This window comes from Arachis hypogaea, chromosome 11 (genome assembly GCF_003086295.3).
Source record: "Arachis hypogaea cultivar Tifrunner chromosome 11, arahy.Tifrunner.gnm2.J5K5, whole genome shotgun sequence".
Classification (NCBI taxonomy): Eukaryota; Viridiplantae; Streptophyta; class Magnoliopsida; order Fabales; family Fabaceae; genus Arachis; species Arachis hypogaea.
Genome location: NC_092046.1, coordinates 56785503 through 56800225, shown reverse-complemented (window position 1 = coordinate 56800225; position 14723 = coordinate 56785503). Strand labels below are relative to the sequence as shown.

The 14723-nt window shown below is 38.7% G+C and overlaps 1 long non-coding RNA gene across 1 annotated transcript; it reads left to right on the top strand.

The window, feature by feature from the left end:
- Window positions 1–2902: 2902 nt before the first annotated feature.
- On the top strand, window positions 2903–6938 carry LOC112721460 (uncharacterized). Its single transcript, XR_003162451.3, has 3 exons — window positions 2903–3444; window positions 3666–3852; window positions 6740–6938. It is a non-coding gene; the product is annotated as an uncharacterized lncRNA (long non-coding RNA).
- Window positions 6939–14723: the final 7785 nt, after the last annotated feature.

The following is a 14723-nucleotide window of genomic DNA, read 5'->3' as shown; positions in this document are numbered from 1 at the left end:
AAACTCATATTAATTAACCAAACACAACGAAATACTAACGCGAGGCTTTCCGAAACATACTTACCGAAGAAGGAATGGCTGAATCGAACAGTGGCGGTCTCTTGAACCGGTTCGGCGGCAGTCCGTCAGCCACCTCAAGTGACAGCGGCGACTGGACTCCGGTGTTGGTAACTGAAACCCACATACAGAGGCGATAAAGTTTCCGGAATCTTAAACGAATGAAAACCAAATTCAAAGCCCTTACCGGTAGAGTTTTCCGGCGACGGCAGAAGTACCCAGAGGCTCCGGCGGTGGTCCCGAAAGTCACAGAACCACTCCCGGCGGTCAGTATCACAGAGACGCAGCTCCCTTGCCCGGCAGCGGCACCTATGGCGGCCTGAACACTCTTCTGGCTGCAGTTCAGCTTGCCATCACCCGCAGCGGCGAGGTCAAATGGTGGCGGACACAACCCTCCTCCTCCTTACTCGTTCCGATCTCCCTCTCTCCAGCGGTGACGCAGGTGGATTCCTTTCCTGTCAAAGCACCCTTCGTGTGCTGTTTCCCCCGGTTCCCTTTCCCAGACGTGTTATCTTCCCCAGCAGCGGCAAAACTACACCTCCTCCCAGCCTCAGACGCGAGTTCTCCCTCTCCTTCACTCATCATGCTCGACGGCGACTACAGCCCCTTTCAGAACAGCGACGGCGGCGAGGCGTGAAGCAGCGCCCTCTCCTCCTCTTCGTGGCGGCTTTATCGGCAACAACAGTAGCACCGTTGGAGGACATGGAAGCAATGGCGGCCGAACAAGAACACGATGAGGCTGAGGACGAATGGCGTCGACGAACCGAGGTGGTGGCTCCCTGGATGACAGCGACGCGATGGCGGTGGTGAAGCCCGACGCGCCAGCGACGCTCCTTCCTCCTCTCTTCCTTCCTTCCTTCTCCGTTTATCCCTCACCCCACTTCCCTTCTGTTTCATTCTTTCCCTCTTCTGGTGGCTGGGTGTGTGTGTGTTTAGAGTAGAGAGGGTAGCAGCTGCGGCTGCTTGGGTTTGGGGGGCTAGGGCTTCATTTTTGAAACTTAGGGTTATGGGTACTTTTGTAATTTCAAATAAAAGTAGGGGTAACATAGTAATTTGGAATAAATTTTAATCCAACAAAATTAATGTATAGAAATACTATTTGCTCATCAATTTTACAAATTATTTTCAATAAAATGTCCTAACCAAATAATTAGAAATAATATACTTAATTTCTTCATTTTCCAAAATAGCAGTATTAATATTTAAAATATTAATTACTTAGTTTAAATCATGTAAAACCCCTCTTATTTCATAACTGCCAAATTCATAATCTGAATATAGAAAATAACCCAATAATTATAAAATTGGATAAAAATCATAACTCGTCTCAAATTCAATAAATCAAAACTTGCCTTAATTATCTTTAATAAAAATAATTTTCGAAATTAAGGCTATAAATAACAATATAATTTGAGACTTGATCATAATAAGACTTTTCAAAGGTTCTGGGTCTTACATTCTACCCACCTTATAAAAATTTTCGTCCTCGAAAATTGAGCATAACCCATGAGTTCGGGCTCTGGCTCTGATACCATCTGTAACAGCCCAGACCACCTGCTAGTATGATATTGTCCGCTTTGGCACACAAGGCCTCACGGTTTTGCCTTTGACGATAGGAATGATAGCCGAAGACCCCACACTCACTCGTCAAAACGCGTCATGCTAGGGAGAGGTATCCACACCCTTATAAGGCATGCTTCGTTCCCCTCCCCAACCGATGTGGGCCTTACAATCCACCCCCTAAGGGAGCCCAGCGCCCTCGCTGGCACATCAATTCGGGTTCTGGCTCTGATACCATAATGTAACACCCTACCATACAGAGTCTTATGCTTAAGTCATAATTCCGAGATGGCAAGGTATTACGACCTCTAGAATTAAAATTTAGTACGTATAATAGTATGAATGATGTTTATAACTAGGAGCCTTTGAAGAAAAAAGGGATAAACAAAAACCGTAACTCGAAAGCGCAATGTAACATCCCGCATTTTTGAAAATCTAAATATAAATAAATTGTGATTTTATCTTATTAAGTTTAAACTTTATAATTTTAGAAATTATTTTGTTAGAAATAATTAAATAGATTCGGAGATAGTTTTATTTTGAAATCAATTAATATTTTTAAGTAATCTTATTATAATAGAATATTTTGTATAATTTTAGTAATTGAAAAATAAGAAAGAATTGTATAATTTAATTTAAGTAACTTTTATTCTGAAAAGGTTACGATTTATTTTATTGATTTGATATCTTATTTTATAAATTAATCAATTGAGAGTAATTAAATTAGTTTACTAATATTTGGAGTTAATTCAATTAATATTCTTGTGTAAATTTTTATAGTTGGTTATTTTATATATTTTAAAAATTGTATAATTTAATTTAATTAATTTCTATTATGGATAAATTATGGTTTATTTTATTAGTTTGATCTCCTAGAGATTAATTTATTAGGAATGATTAAATGGATTTTTATAAATACTTTAAGTTTAAGTAATTTTATTATAATTAGATATTTTGTAAATTGAAATTAAAGTTTCGGTGATAGAAAAATAATAAAAAGTTATATTATTTAATTGGAATAATTAGTTGAGTTTAAACTACATTTTATAAAAATGTAATTAGTATATTTACTTTATGATTTAAATTAAAAATAATTATTTGAGCTCGTTAATAGATTGATAGATAAAATCATATGCGTTTTAAAAGTAATCTTTATAGCATTATATTTAAATTCTAAATTGTTATCCTATCATAAATGTTTTATAAAATTGTTAAATTACTCGTATATATTTTTCTTAGTCTTATGTTTCTTATTTTATACGTACTATTAGTATCTAATACGTGTACTCCCAAACCAATTAAACGCACACACGCACTGGTATACTCATCTCCTCCTTATAACCCCACGTTTATCCACTCTCACAGTTTATCTTCAAAAGAACGTATATTATATATATGTTGATAGCAAAATAAAAGGGGAAGGCAAAAATTAGAGTGGGAGTGACGGAGAGGGAGAGTCCGAACCAAAGGGAGCCAGAGGATGAGAAGGAGAGGAGAGGGGAAGGGAAGGAAGAGGCGTTGCCGGTGATGAACACAGCCACCATCGCCGCTGTCTGACCGCCACACCACTAAACCCTAGCCATCATAGAGGAGAGGGTGATCGAAGTAGAGAAGCACCGCGTGAAGGAGGGAAGTTCCATCGCCGGCGCTGCTGTTAGTGGAAGCCGCTACCACCGCAGCGGGGAAAACGAACATGGGAGAAGAGGTTTCGTTGATGCTGTCACAGAGGAAGAGGACGAGACATGTGTGAGAGAGTGACGCACCGAGGAGGGACCATTCCTCTGCCGCTGCTGCCGCCGGAATTTCTGGTTGCCGCCATGATTAATGGTGAGTCAGTTAAACCCTAGCCATGAGAACCACCATCTCTGAACCTTTATTGCTCTGTAAATACCCTGTATCTGCCCTTTATCTCTGATTCTATTATCTTGGTACTGGTCTAATCTTTTCTTTGGGACTTGTCCATTTGCACGCTCTGTTTTGGCACTAGTATAGTTGTTATATTCTTGTTTTAATTCAATTTTAGTTTTTACTTTGTGGTCAATTCCCAGGGCTGTTTCTGCCCTTGACTACATTAGATTCAAATTCTTGTCCTGCTGCAACCATCATCATTGCCGCGAAATTAAAGTTGTTGCTGTTCCAGCGGTGTCCTTGATTGCATTAGGATTGTTGTCACTGCTGTAAATTAGGAACGAAACGGGGGCAGTTGTGTTCAAATTCTGCAATTACGTCATCGAGGTAGGGGGTTTAAAACGATTTCAATTTAAGAATGCCTAAAAGGTTTATTGAATAACTGCAAATAGATTTAATAGATGTGAGTAATTGATTGATTATGTGAATATTGAATTATGGCTGAAATTGTGATTGGAATGGTTGAGATTGTGATTTGGAATTGTTGATTGGTGATATTGATTGATTATGTAGATTGGGAATAGTTTGATGACTTATTGTTGAGAATTACTGAATTTTAATGGGTTATATTGGATTTGTTGCTGTTGAGCTATTATTGTTAATGAGCTTGGTTGGTGGTTGATTTTGGAATTGGTTTTGAGGGGTATTGAAGGGTTGGATTTTGAACACTAAATGGTTTGCTGAAAATCCGGTTCTCTTAAAATTAAATGGCAACTTTGAAAGTGAATCAGTGACTCTATAGTGACTGAAATGATAAGAATTTAAGTATTAATGAAATTATATTAAATGTAATTGTGAAAACTCAATTTTTAAGGTTTCGTATCAACTAAAGAATTAGTTATGATTTTTCAAAGTTGAATTCTAAAATCTGATTTTCTGCATAATTTCTAAACTGAGTCAGCAACTTTGAAAAGCTATAACTAATTCTGTGATTATCGGAATTGCATGGAACTAAGTCCGGATTAAGCTTGGGAATATAGGGAGATGAACTGGTGAATTTGAGACTTTTTTATTAAGTTTATGATTTATGGTAAATTTTTGAATTATGGATGTCAAATCTGGTTTTTCTGCAGAACGTTTAACACAGCAGCAACTTGTTTCCTCTATTGGAATTTCTCCAGTTTGAATTTTGAAATGGAACCAATTTTAAATGAAATTATGGTCCTAATACTTCAATTTCACAAAAATTTAGAATTGTTAGAGTTGTGGTTTTAAAGATTTGGATTTTTAAAGTAAGATGTATTATGCAGTAAAAGTCAGGTTTTGTTTTCTAAGTCAGTAACTTTGAGACTTTATAATTTTTAATTCTGGAATGATATTCAGATGCAACCAATTGAAGGTAAAAGTTGAGTATGTTTAGTACATATGATTCAAATTTCGGGGTTTTCCATGTTTTAATAAGTGAGTTATGAGACTTGGAAGAGGTTGTGTTTAATGATTTGTAAAACAGAATTCTGCAGAAAATTACCTAACTTCCAAGCTATGTAACTCCTTCATTAAAAATGGTATGACCCTGGAACCAATTGAGAAAGAAATTTGGGTAAGTTAAGTTTAATCACATTAATTTTGAAGTTGGTTGGATTCAATTTGGATTTTATATGAAATTTCGAATGTTGTATGCTGCTGCTGTTTTCTGGATTTAGAACACTGTAGAGCCATCACGTTTTTGCTTATATTCCCGAAGCTAGAGTCAACAAAAAATTATGATTTTTAGTTTAATAGAAAGCTTAATCCAAGACGGTCGCATGGATATAAAGTTTGCGTAATTCTGAATTCATTTGATATTTTAAAAACAAAATGGAAATCAGGCTGCCAAGTTGTGTTGGTAATTATTTTGGATATGGAATTTAAGAAATAGATTTTCTATTATCAAATATTTTTGAGAATATATTGCTGTGGCAATTGCTGAAAGAAGGTGATGAAATGTTGAGAAAGAAGGAACCCGTAAGGGTGGATAAGTCCTATTTTTAAAGGAGATTATGTCCAAATTTTTACAAAAGTATAATGACTTAATCAAAATCAATATTTAAAGCTTATTTAATGATAAAAACTTCAATGATTCCTGTAAGAAGAAATTATTTGGTATACGAGATTGTTGGCAAGGGCGTGGGTTTTGTCCCGCTTGCATATTTACAATTACAAAAGAGTAAAGAGATAAAGAGAAAAAGAGTAATATAGATACAGATGAAAGAGTAATTAAAGAAAAGTAAAGGGATACAGAGAACAGAGCAACCAGAGTAGAGTAAAGAGATGCAGAGAAAAGAGAAACCAGAGCAGAGTAAAGAGATATTTGTATATATATATATATATATATATTAGTTGCTTGATGCAACCCAGAGTTATATTTATATATATTAGTTGCTTAATGCAACACAGAGCTTTTGTAGGGAAACTAAGTTACCTATAGCCATTTTCCGCTTCCCCAGAGTAGAGCAGAGTATATATATATTTTCCTGCAGTAAGCAGAGGCTGTCTCAAATGAGTGGCTATTATTATATGCGCATTTATTTAGGAACGAAAAATCGTATCTGGGAAAATCGGGACTACTCGTGATCGGATAAATGTCGGGATTGCGGGTAGCCAACCGACACATGAGCTCATGGCCTGTACTAGGACTAGACATTCATCATATGCATCTATGTGATATTGTTTGGGGTGTATATATTGTAATTGGTTTGCCTAAGTGAATAATCCTGTTTAATTGCTAATTGCTATACTTGATGTAATTGCTCTTGATTGTGTTTGAATCTCATTACTTGTGTTTGTAACTGATTGGTTGGATTGTGGTGAATTGGGTGTTAGTTGAATTGCTTGGGCTTGAGACCATGATTGGGTTGTGTTTGAGGTTTAGTAAGTATGAAAGATTGAGCTGGTTCAGCATAGACTTAATAAACCTATGCTTGGAACAGATTAGTCATTCATACGGCCTAGGAAAGCTTTACAAAATTTTTATAAAGGAAAATATGGGTTTAGAATTTTGGATAATTAACTGATGCTTTATAAGATTTTGGATATTTGAATGTTATGCCGTTGGTTTTCAAAATAAAAGGTTGATAAGGCGAATAAAGATCACTGCAAATGAAAATAGTTTTTCTTTTAAATATTTCTGAATGAAATTAACTATTTGCGTTTTACTCTTTACTTTCACGGCATTCTCTGCCTCTACTGAGAACATGTGGTTTGGTTCTCACCCCGAAATTTTCCACCCTTTCAGTGACAGGTTTAAAGACGCAATTTGAAGCTGCGAGCGATTAGTAGGCTTTCTTTATGGTTTTAATTGCTTTCATAGAGTCCCCTCGCTCTTGTCCTTTGAAGTTTTATTTTAACAAAGGGTTAGGTGTTGTATTTGGGTTTATATGACTTCTTATGTATAAGAATTACTATTAATAATACTTATGTGATTGTTATTATTATTTGCAATGTTTATCCTTGATACATGTCACTAATGAATAAAAACAAAATTTTCTGGCATTTTCCTAAAACTGAAACGCGAAATCGATACAAAGGATCAGTAATTAAGTAGTTAATATTAGAAAAGGTCACGTAACGTTCTTTCTAGTAGAAATACCCTGAATTAAGCAAGGTATTTTGCTGGAAGGGATGTTACACACAACACTCCGATCGATAACGTAATGAACAGGGATAAGCTAACGCGAGATTATATATATTCAAAAGAGTGTCAAAAACGGTAATATCAAAACTCAAATCCGGATGCGAAGATAACCGGTCCGAGCATAGCAATATATACATATAATAAAATAAGGAAACCCCAAAGGAAACCCAAAGGGACACAAATACAGAAACCTATTCTCCAAAATCTCCTATAAGAGGAGTCATCACAGTTTGTATTATTTAATGGAGATAAAAGTATCTAAGCAAAACATATAAACCAAAACAAAGTCTCGAGAACAAAGGATCTTCGCTAATCCAGAAGTCTCCAGCGTGCTTCAGCGAGAAACCTCACGTCCTGCATCTGAAAACCACAAAATCCGCATGGGTGAGAATCAGAGGTCCCCAACATGGTAACAGTTCCCCATATATAACATGTAATAATAGAGGAAAGCCGAAGGCAATCCTAGAACTTCCTCCAGATAAAATCAAAGCTTATAAACAAGCTAAACCATAAGGGCATCTGACTAAAGATCCTTCAGTCTAACTAATACTTCCCTTTCCAATTCCTTCAGTCCTCCCAACCACCAGCAGGAGTATAATATAGCAAACACAGTTATATCAGACAAGAGATATACAAATAGGAACGAATAAGGCATTTAGACAAATAGCAAGTAATATGCAGTCAAATAGGCAATCTGAAACAATTCACATAGTATGCATATGATGAATGCCTGTCCCTAATGGCTGATGATATCATTTGTCAGTTATAGAGCCAACCCGACAAGTCCTGGTAGCTAACCATTGGACTGTCCCTCTGTCGTGTCTCCCCAACTCGAGTTATACTCAATATAAATTTGATCATAATCATGATCCATATCCATCACCCTCATTGGTGAATATTTATGGGGGTGAGCTCATCCGGGGCTTTCACAGTGCCCGGCCACCCTGACGACATAGGGTCAAAAGAGCTTCGAGTCTCAAGCTGGAGCACGTGGTGGCTAGCCACTGCTTTCTCCCAGGGAAACCCTCATCTCCGATAGTGGAAGTGCAAACATTCACAATTCATTCAACAGCATATATGCATTTATACTTGGACATAATCCTGGCTCCGCCGTAACACGGCAATAATCTAGCCATCCGACTCACGGTTAAATCCATAACCAGCCAATTCATTAACAATTACGGCCCTTCGGCCCATGGCATAACAAACACTTCCACCGCCATCCTCCGCATCTCACATAATCATCTTTGATCCTCATTGATCATTCTTTTTTTCCCTTGCTTCACTCGCAAGTTACCACATTCACTAGCTCCTTGTCTTATTGCTAGGCATATCATAATGATTTAAGACATAAGTGGTGAGATCAGAGGCTTAGAAGTATGAAATTTGACTTTTAAAACTCAAAAATCAACTTTGGGATGAAAACAGGGCCACGTGTACGCGCACTCCACGCGCACGCGTGGATGGCCACAAAACTCATTGACGCGCAAGCGTTATACGCGTGGACGCGCGGATTGAAAAATAGCCAAACGACGCGTACGCGTCAGCTGTGCGTACGCGCGGGTACATTTGTGCCCCAGGCACAAAACTGGCACAACTCTGGTACAACTCTCGGAAAAATGGCTGGGCATTTGGTGCAGCGCATCGACGCGCCCGCGCACACCACGCGCAAGCGTGGATGGTGCTTTCTTGAAGAACGGCGCGTACGCGCCAAGTGCGCCTACGCGCGGAGGGTCATTCTGCTAAAAATTTTCTAAGTTAAAAGCTGCAGAATTTACAGATTCAACCCCCAATCTTCCGACGGACATAACTTTCTCATTTTAAATCGTTTTCCACCCGTTCTTCCAACGGCATGGACATCCCGGATCCAATTTCATTTCTAAATAAGTTTGATACAAAATGGGAATCCGTAGTCCAAGTTATGTCCCGTCAAAATATGCCCAAAAACCATGTTTTCATACAAAACCACAAGGTGCCATTTTAAAAACAAACCATATTCAAATCTTTTCAAAATCAACCAAAACATGCCAAATTTCAACCCTTTTTGAAATCAATCAAAATGTACCAAAATCAACATCAAGCCATCCTCAACTCACACATTGACACTTTACCAAAATTCCCAAAACCACCATCCAACCATTTTAACACTTCTCAATCAAATGGCTAAAGGACAAACACAATATCATGTCATACATACTTTCTCATCCCAATCTCCCATGATACCACTTTCAATTAACCATCATTACACATACTCAATATCATACTCACCATCAACATGGTGTTACCCACAATTCAACCTCAATTACTCATCAAGCATATATCACAACATGCATATTTCTCATACATCATACCATCAAGGCATCAATAATCATCATCACATATATGACCACATCATATATCTCAACCATTCAATAACATCAACAATTCAATGCCTATCTTAGGGCCTCTAGCCTAAGTATTTTCTACCACATTACATATTAGATACGAGAAACCTAGACCATACCTTAGTCGATTTCCCAAGCTCAACCGGAGCACTTCCAAATCATTTTTCCTCAAGCTCTCAAGGTCTCAACACCTCCAAGAACAGATTTTATCACACAAAACTCCCTTTTCAAGCTTTCCAAAGTCACCAATCAAGCTCCAATATTCACATATACACAACCTAAGCCACAATCATCATACCCATACACAATATCTCAATACCCAATCATCATAGAACAACAAATTACACTAGGGTTGAGAATCTTACCACACCCAAGGACCAAGAAGACAAGATTAACCTTCTCCTTCAAGAGAGTTGGGTCCTATAACATCAAAGAGCCCAAAATCTCAACATTTTACCAATGAACCTCGAAAATAAGGGCTGGAATTTCGAAGAGCGAAACGTGGCTTACCTCAAGATTGGTTGTATGGGTTTTGTAGAGCTCTCCGCGGAGAATGCATGGCCGCAAACAGTGCGGCGATCGGAGCTCTAGATCAAAAGTTATGGTGGTTTGAAGATCAACGAAGGGAGAGAACTTGAGAGAGTGTTCTTCCCTCCATGGCCTCCATTTCAGCGTGTGTGTGTAACAAATGAGGAGAGAGAGTGCTGAAAACTAGGGTTTGGTTTAGTTTAGTTGGGCCAAGGGCCCACTTTGGGTCTGGTTGGACTGGTTTGGCCTGTTCGGTCCAATCTTGGTCCGATTTCTATAAAATTGGTACCGAATTTCTCGTCTCAATCTCCTCCATCATATTAAGCCATAAAAATCACATTTTTGGCTTTCTAGAATAAATTCTCATTTATGGGTTAATTAGCCGTTAATTAACCGGGTTTTACATTCTACCCACTTAATTGGGAATTTTGCCCACAAAATTCAAATTCAATTACCTGAGAATAAGTGCGGATAATCCGATCGAATCTCCGACTCAAGTTCTCAAGTGTGTTCCTCAACACCGCCTCGACTCCATGCCACCTTGACTAATGAAACCTCTTTTCCACGCAACCGTTTGATACTAGTATCATCAATTCTGACTGGAGCCACTGGAAGCGTCAAATCTTCTCTTAACTGAACCGATTCAGGTTCTAACACATGGCTAGCATCAGGAGTGTACTTCGGAAGCTGCGACACGTGAAACACGTCGTGCAGGTTCGAAAGATGAGGTGATAGAGCCATCCAATATGCCACTGGTCCAACCCTTTCCAGGATCTGAAATGGACCGATGTACCGAGGATTCAACTTCCTTGCTTTAATTGCCCTACCTACTCCCGTGGTTGGAGTAACCTTAAGGAGAACATGATCTCCTTCCTTAAATTCCAAGGGCTTCCGTCTCTGATCAGCGTAACTCTTCTGGCGACTCTGCGCCGTAAGCATCCTATCTCGAATTTTCTTGACTTGTTCAGTGGTCTCAGCTATCATCTCCGGCCCCAACAAGCCTTTCTCTCCAGCTTCATACCAACATAGCAGAGATTGACATTTCTTCCCATACAATGCCTCATACGGAGCCATTCCGATACTCGCATGATAACTATTATTGTATGTAAACTCCACTAACGGCATATACCGATCCCAACTCGCCGGTTGGTCCAAAACACAAGCTCTCAACATATCCTCTAGTGTTTGGATTGTCCTCTCGGATTGACCATCTGTTTGAGGATGGTAAGCTGTACTCAAGCTTAGTCGGGTTCCGAAAGCTTTCTGAAATGCACCCCAAAACCTCGAAGTGAAGTGAGGATCTCTATCAGAGATTATAGTAGTCGGTACGCCATGAAGTCTCACAATATCCTTTATTTACAACCGTGCTAGTTCCTCAAGGGTGTAAGTCATCCGAATGGGTAAAAAGTGAGCTGATTTCGTCAGTCAGCCCACAATCACCCAGATAACATCAAAACCAGTCCTAGTCCTTGGCAATCCTGACACAAAGTCCATTGCAATACTTTCTCACTTCCATTGCGGAACCTCTAAAGGTTGCAACATCCCGAAAGGTCTTTGATGTTCAATCTTTGCCTTTTGACAAGTTAAGCACTTTGAAACATATTCTGCCACATCATTCTTCATGCCTGGCCACCAAAACATCGCCTTTAAATCATGGTACATTTTAGTACTTCCTGGGTGAATGGAGAATCCGCTTTTGTGTGCCTCCTTTAAGATATCTTGCCTCAAAGTGCCAACATCCGGCACAATGATTCTATCCTTGAATCTCCATAACCCATCTTTTTCTTCCGACACTCTCCACTGTTTTCCTTGCTCGATAGCTGGTAACACCTTTCATAACGCTTCATCATTTTCATGAGCCTTTAGGAGTTCGGACTTAAAGTCACTTGAGATTTCTAATCGGCTCAAACACAAAGTTCCAAATACTTCTCGAGCACCAATTTTCAGACTCTCGAATCCCTTGAGCAACTTCTCCTCTTGAAGCATCATCCAAGCCGCATATAACGACTTCCGACCTAACGCATCCGCCACTACATTCGCCTTTCTCGGATGGTAACTCAACTCAAAGTCGTAGTCCTTCAATAATTCCATCCACCTTCTCTACCTCATATTAAGCTCTTTCTGATCAAAGAGATATTTCAAGCTCTTGTGATCGGAGAAGACTTGGAACTTAACCCCATAGAGGTAATGCCTCCACACCTTTAGCGCAAACACGACCGCAGCGAGTTCCAAATCATGCGTAGGGTAACTAACTTCATGCGGTCTCAACTGGCGTGAGGCATACGCCACCACATTATGATGCTGCATTAGCACACATCCTAGACCCTTTAGTGAGGCATCACAGTACACCTCAAACGGTTCGTTCGGCTCAGGTAACACCAACACAGGTGCAGTAGTCAACTTTTTCATCAACGCCTGAAAGATCTCCTTACACTCAGGAGTCCAAACAAATGGTGTGTCTTTGCGAGTTAACTTTGTCAACGGCAAGGCTAATTGCGAAAAGTCTTTGATGAATCTTCGGTAATAGCCAGCTAAGCCCAGAAAACTCCTTATTTCAGTTACTGTGGTTGGTTGCTTCCAATCCATCACAGCCTCCACCTTAGCTGGATCTACGGCTATTCCCTTCTTACTCACAACGTGACCCAAAAACTTTACCTCATCCTTCCAAAACTCACACTTAGACGGTTTCGCATAGAGTTTATTCTCCTTTAGAATCTGCAACACGGTCCTCAATTGTTCCGCATGCTCTTCTTTAGTCTTGGAGTAAATCAGTATGTTGTCAATAAAGACAACAACGAATTTATCCAGAAATGGATGGAACACTCTGTTCATATAATCCATGAATACTGCAGGAGCATTTGTCAACCCAAAACACATTACAGGGTACTCGTAATGACCATAACGAGTCCTGAAAGCGGTCTTAGGGATATTGATAAACCTATATTTTATGATATATTTTATGCTCAAATTAAGTGATTTATTCAATCCTTCACTCACTTATTCATGAAAATTGCATGGTTTTACTTTCCCTTCCTTATTATGTGATGTATGTGAAAAAACATGTTTCCTATGCTTTAAAAATAATTATTTTAATTACCCTTTATTTCCATTCGATGCCGTGATTCGTGTGTTGAGTAGTTTCAGATCTTCTAAGGCAGGAATGACTTAAAGGATGGAAAGGAAACATACAAAAATGGAAGGAAAGCACAAAACGGAGTTTTTGGAGAAACTGGCAGTGACGCAATCGCATGGACGACGCGGCCACATGCCAGCGCGAAATGGCAGTGACGCGACCACGTGATTGACGCGATCACGCGCCTTAAGCGAAACGCATATGACGCGGACGCATGACTGAAGCAATCGCGTGATAAGGAAAACTCCAGATGACGCGATCGCGTGACCCACGTGGACGCGTGACAGAGGCCACGCACCAGAAATTACAGAAAACGCTCCTAGCGATTTCTGAAGCCCTTTTTGGCCCAAATCCAAGTCCAGAAGGCACGGATCAGAGGTTATGAAGTGGGGGAATGCATCCATTTGAGGAGAGTCTCCAATTATTCACTATTCATGATTTAGATGTAGTTTTTAGGGAGAGGTTCTCTCCTCTCTCTCTTAGGATTAGGATTTAGGATTTTTCTTGCTTTCAATGATTGCCCCTTTTTATCAGGTTCAATATTCCTTTTTAATTACTTATTTTCTCAATTCAATTTATGAATTCTTCTATGTTACAGATGATTCATTTAATTAATGTTATTTGAGGTATTTCAGTTTATTATTGCTCTCTTTTATTTATGTTACTGTTGCTTCCAATCTGAAGAGATTTTTATTCCAGTAGATTTACTTTTTCCCCTTTTGACCTTGGTTAAGAAATCAGTAACTCAGGAGTTATCAAACTCAACATGATTGATAATTGTTACCTTTACTAATTGAATTGAACTTCATTAATCCCAATCTTTTCTTCGGAAGTAACTAGGACCTGAAGATCAAACTAATTAGTCGCTTGACATTCCTTTGCTTTAAGTAAAGGTTAACTAAGTGGAATTAAGATTCAATTTTCATCATCATTGATAAGGATAACTAGGATAGGACTTCCAATTTTTCATACCTTGCCAAAAGTTTATTTTACAGTTATTTATTTATTTTACTTGCCATTTAAATTACTTGTTCCTCATCTTCAAAACCCCAATTTACAATCTTCATAACCAATAATAAGAACATACTTCCCTGCAGTTCCTTGAGAAGACGACCCAAGGTTTAAACACTTCGGTTATCAATTTTTAAGGGGTTTGTTACTTGTGACAACCAAAACGTTTGTACGAAGAGATTTCTGTTGGTTTAGAAACTATATCTACAACGCGACTATTTTTATAAAATTCTTTACTAGCAAAAATCCTAACGTCAAAATGGCGCCGTTGCCGGGGAACTGCAATCTTGTGCCTTATTATTGGTTATTATAAATACTTTTCTTTTGCTTATTTATTTGTCTTTATTTTCCCTTTTTTTATTTTTATTAGCTACTATGAATACTCACCCCTCTCGCTTTGAGTTTGGTTCTAATATTGTTGAAAGGAGTGAAAGTTATAACAAGAACATGCATCAAGGTCAGAGCAATCAAAGATGGATGGAGCCAAGAGGATCTGATCAACCCTTTAGGCAACAACACCCTCCAAGAT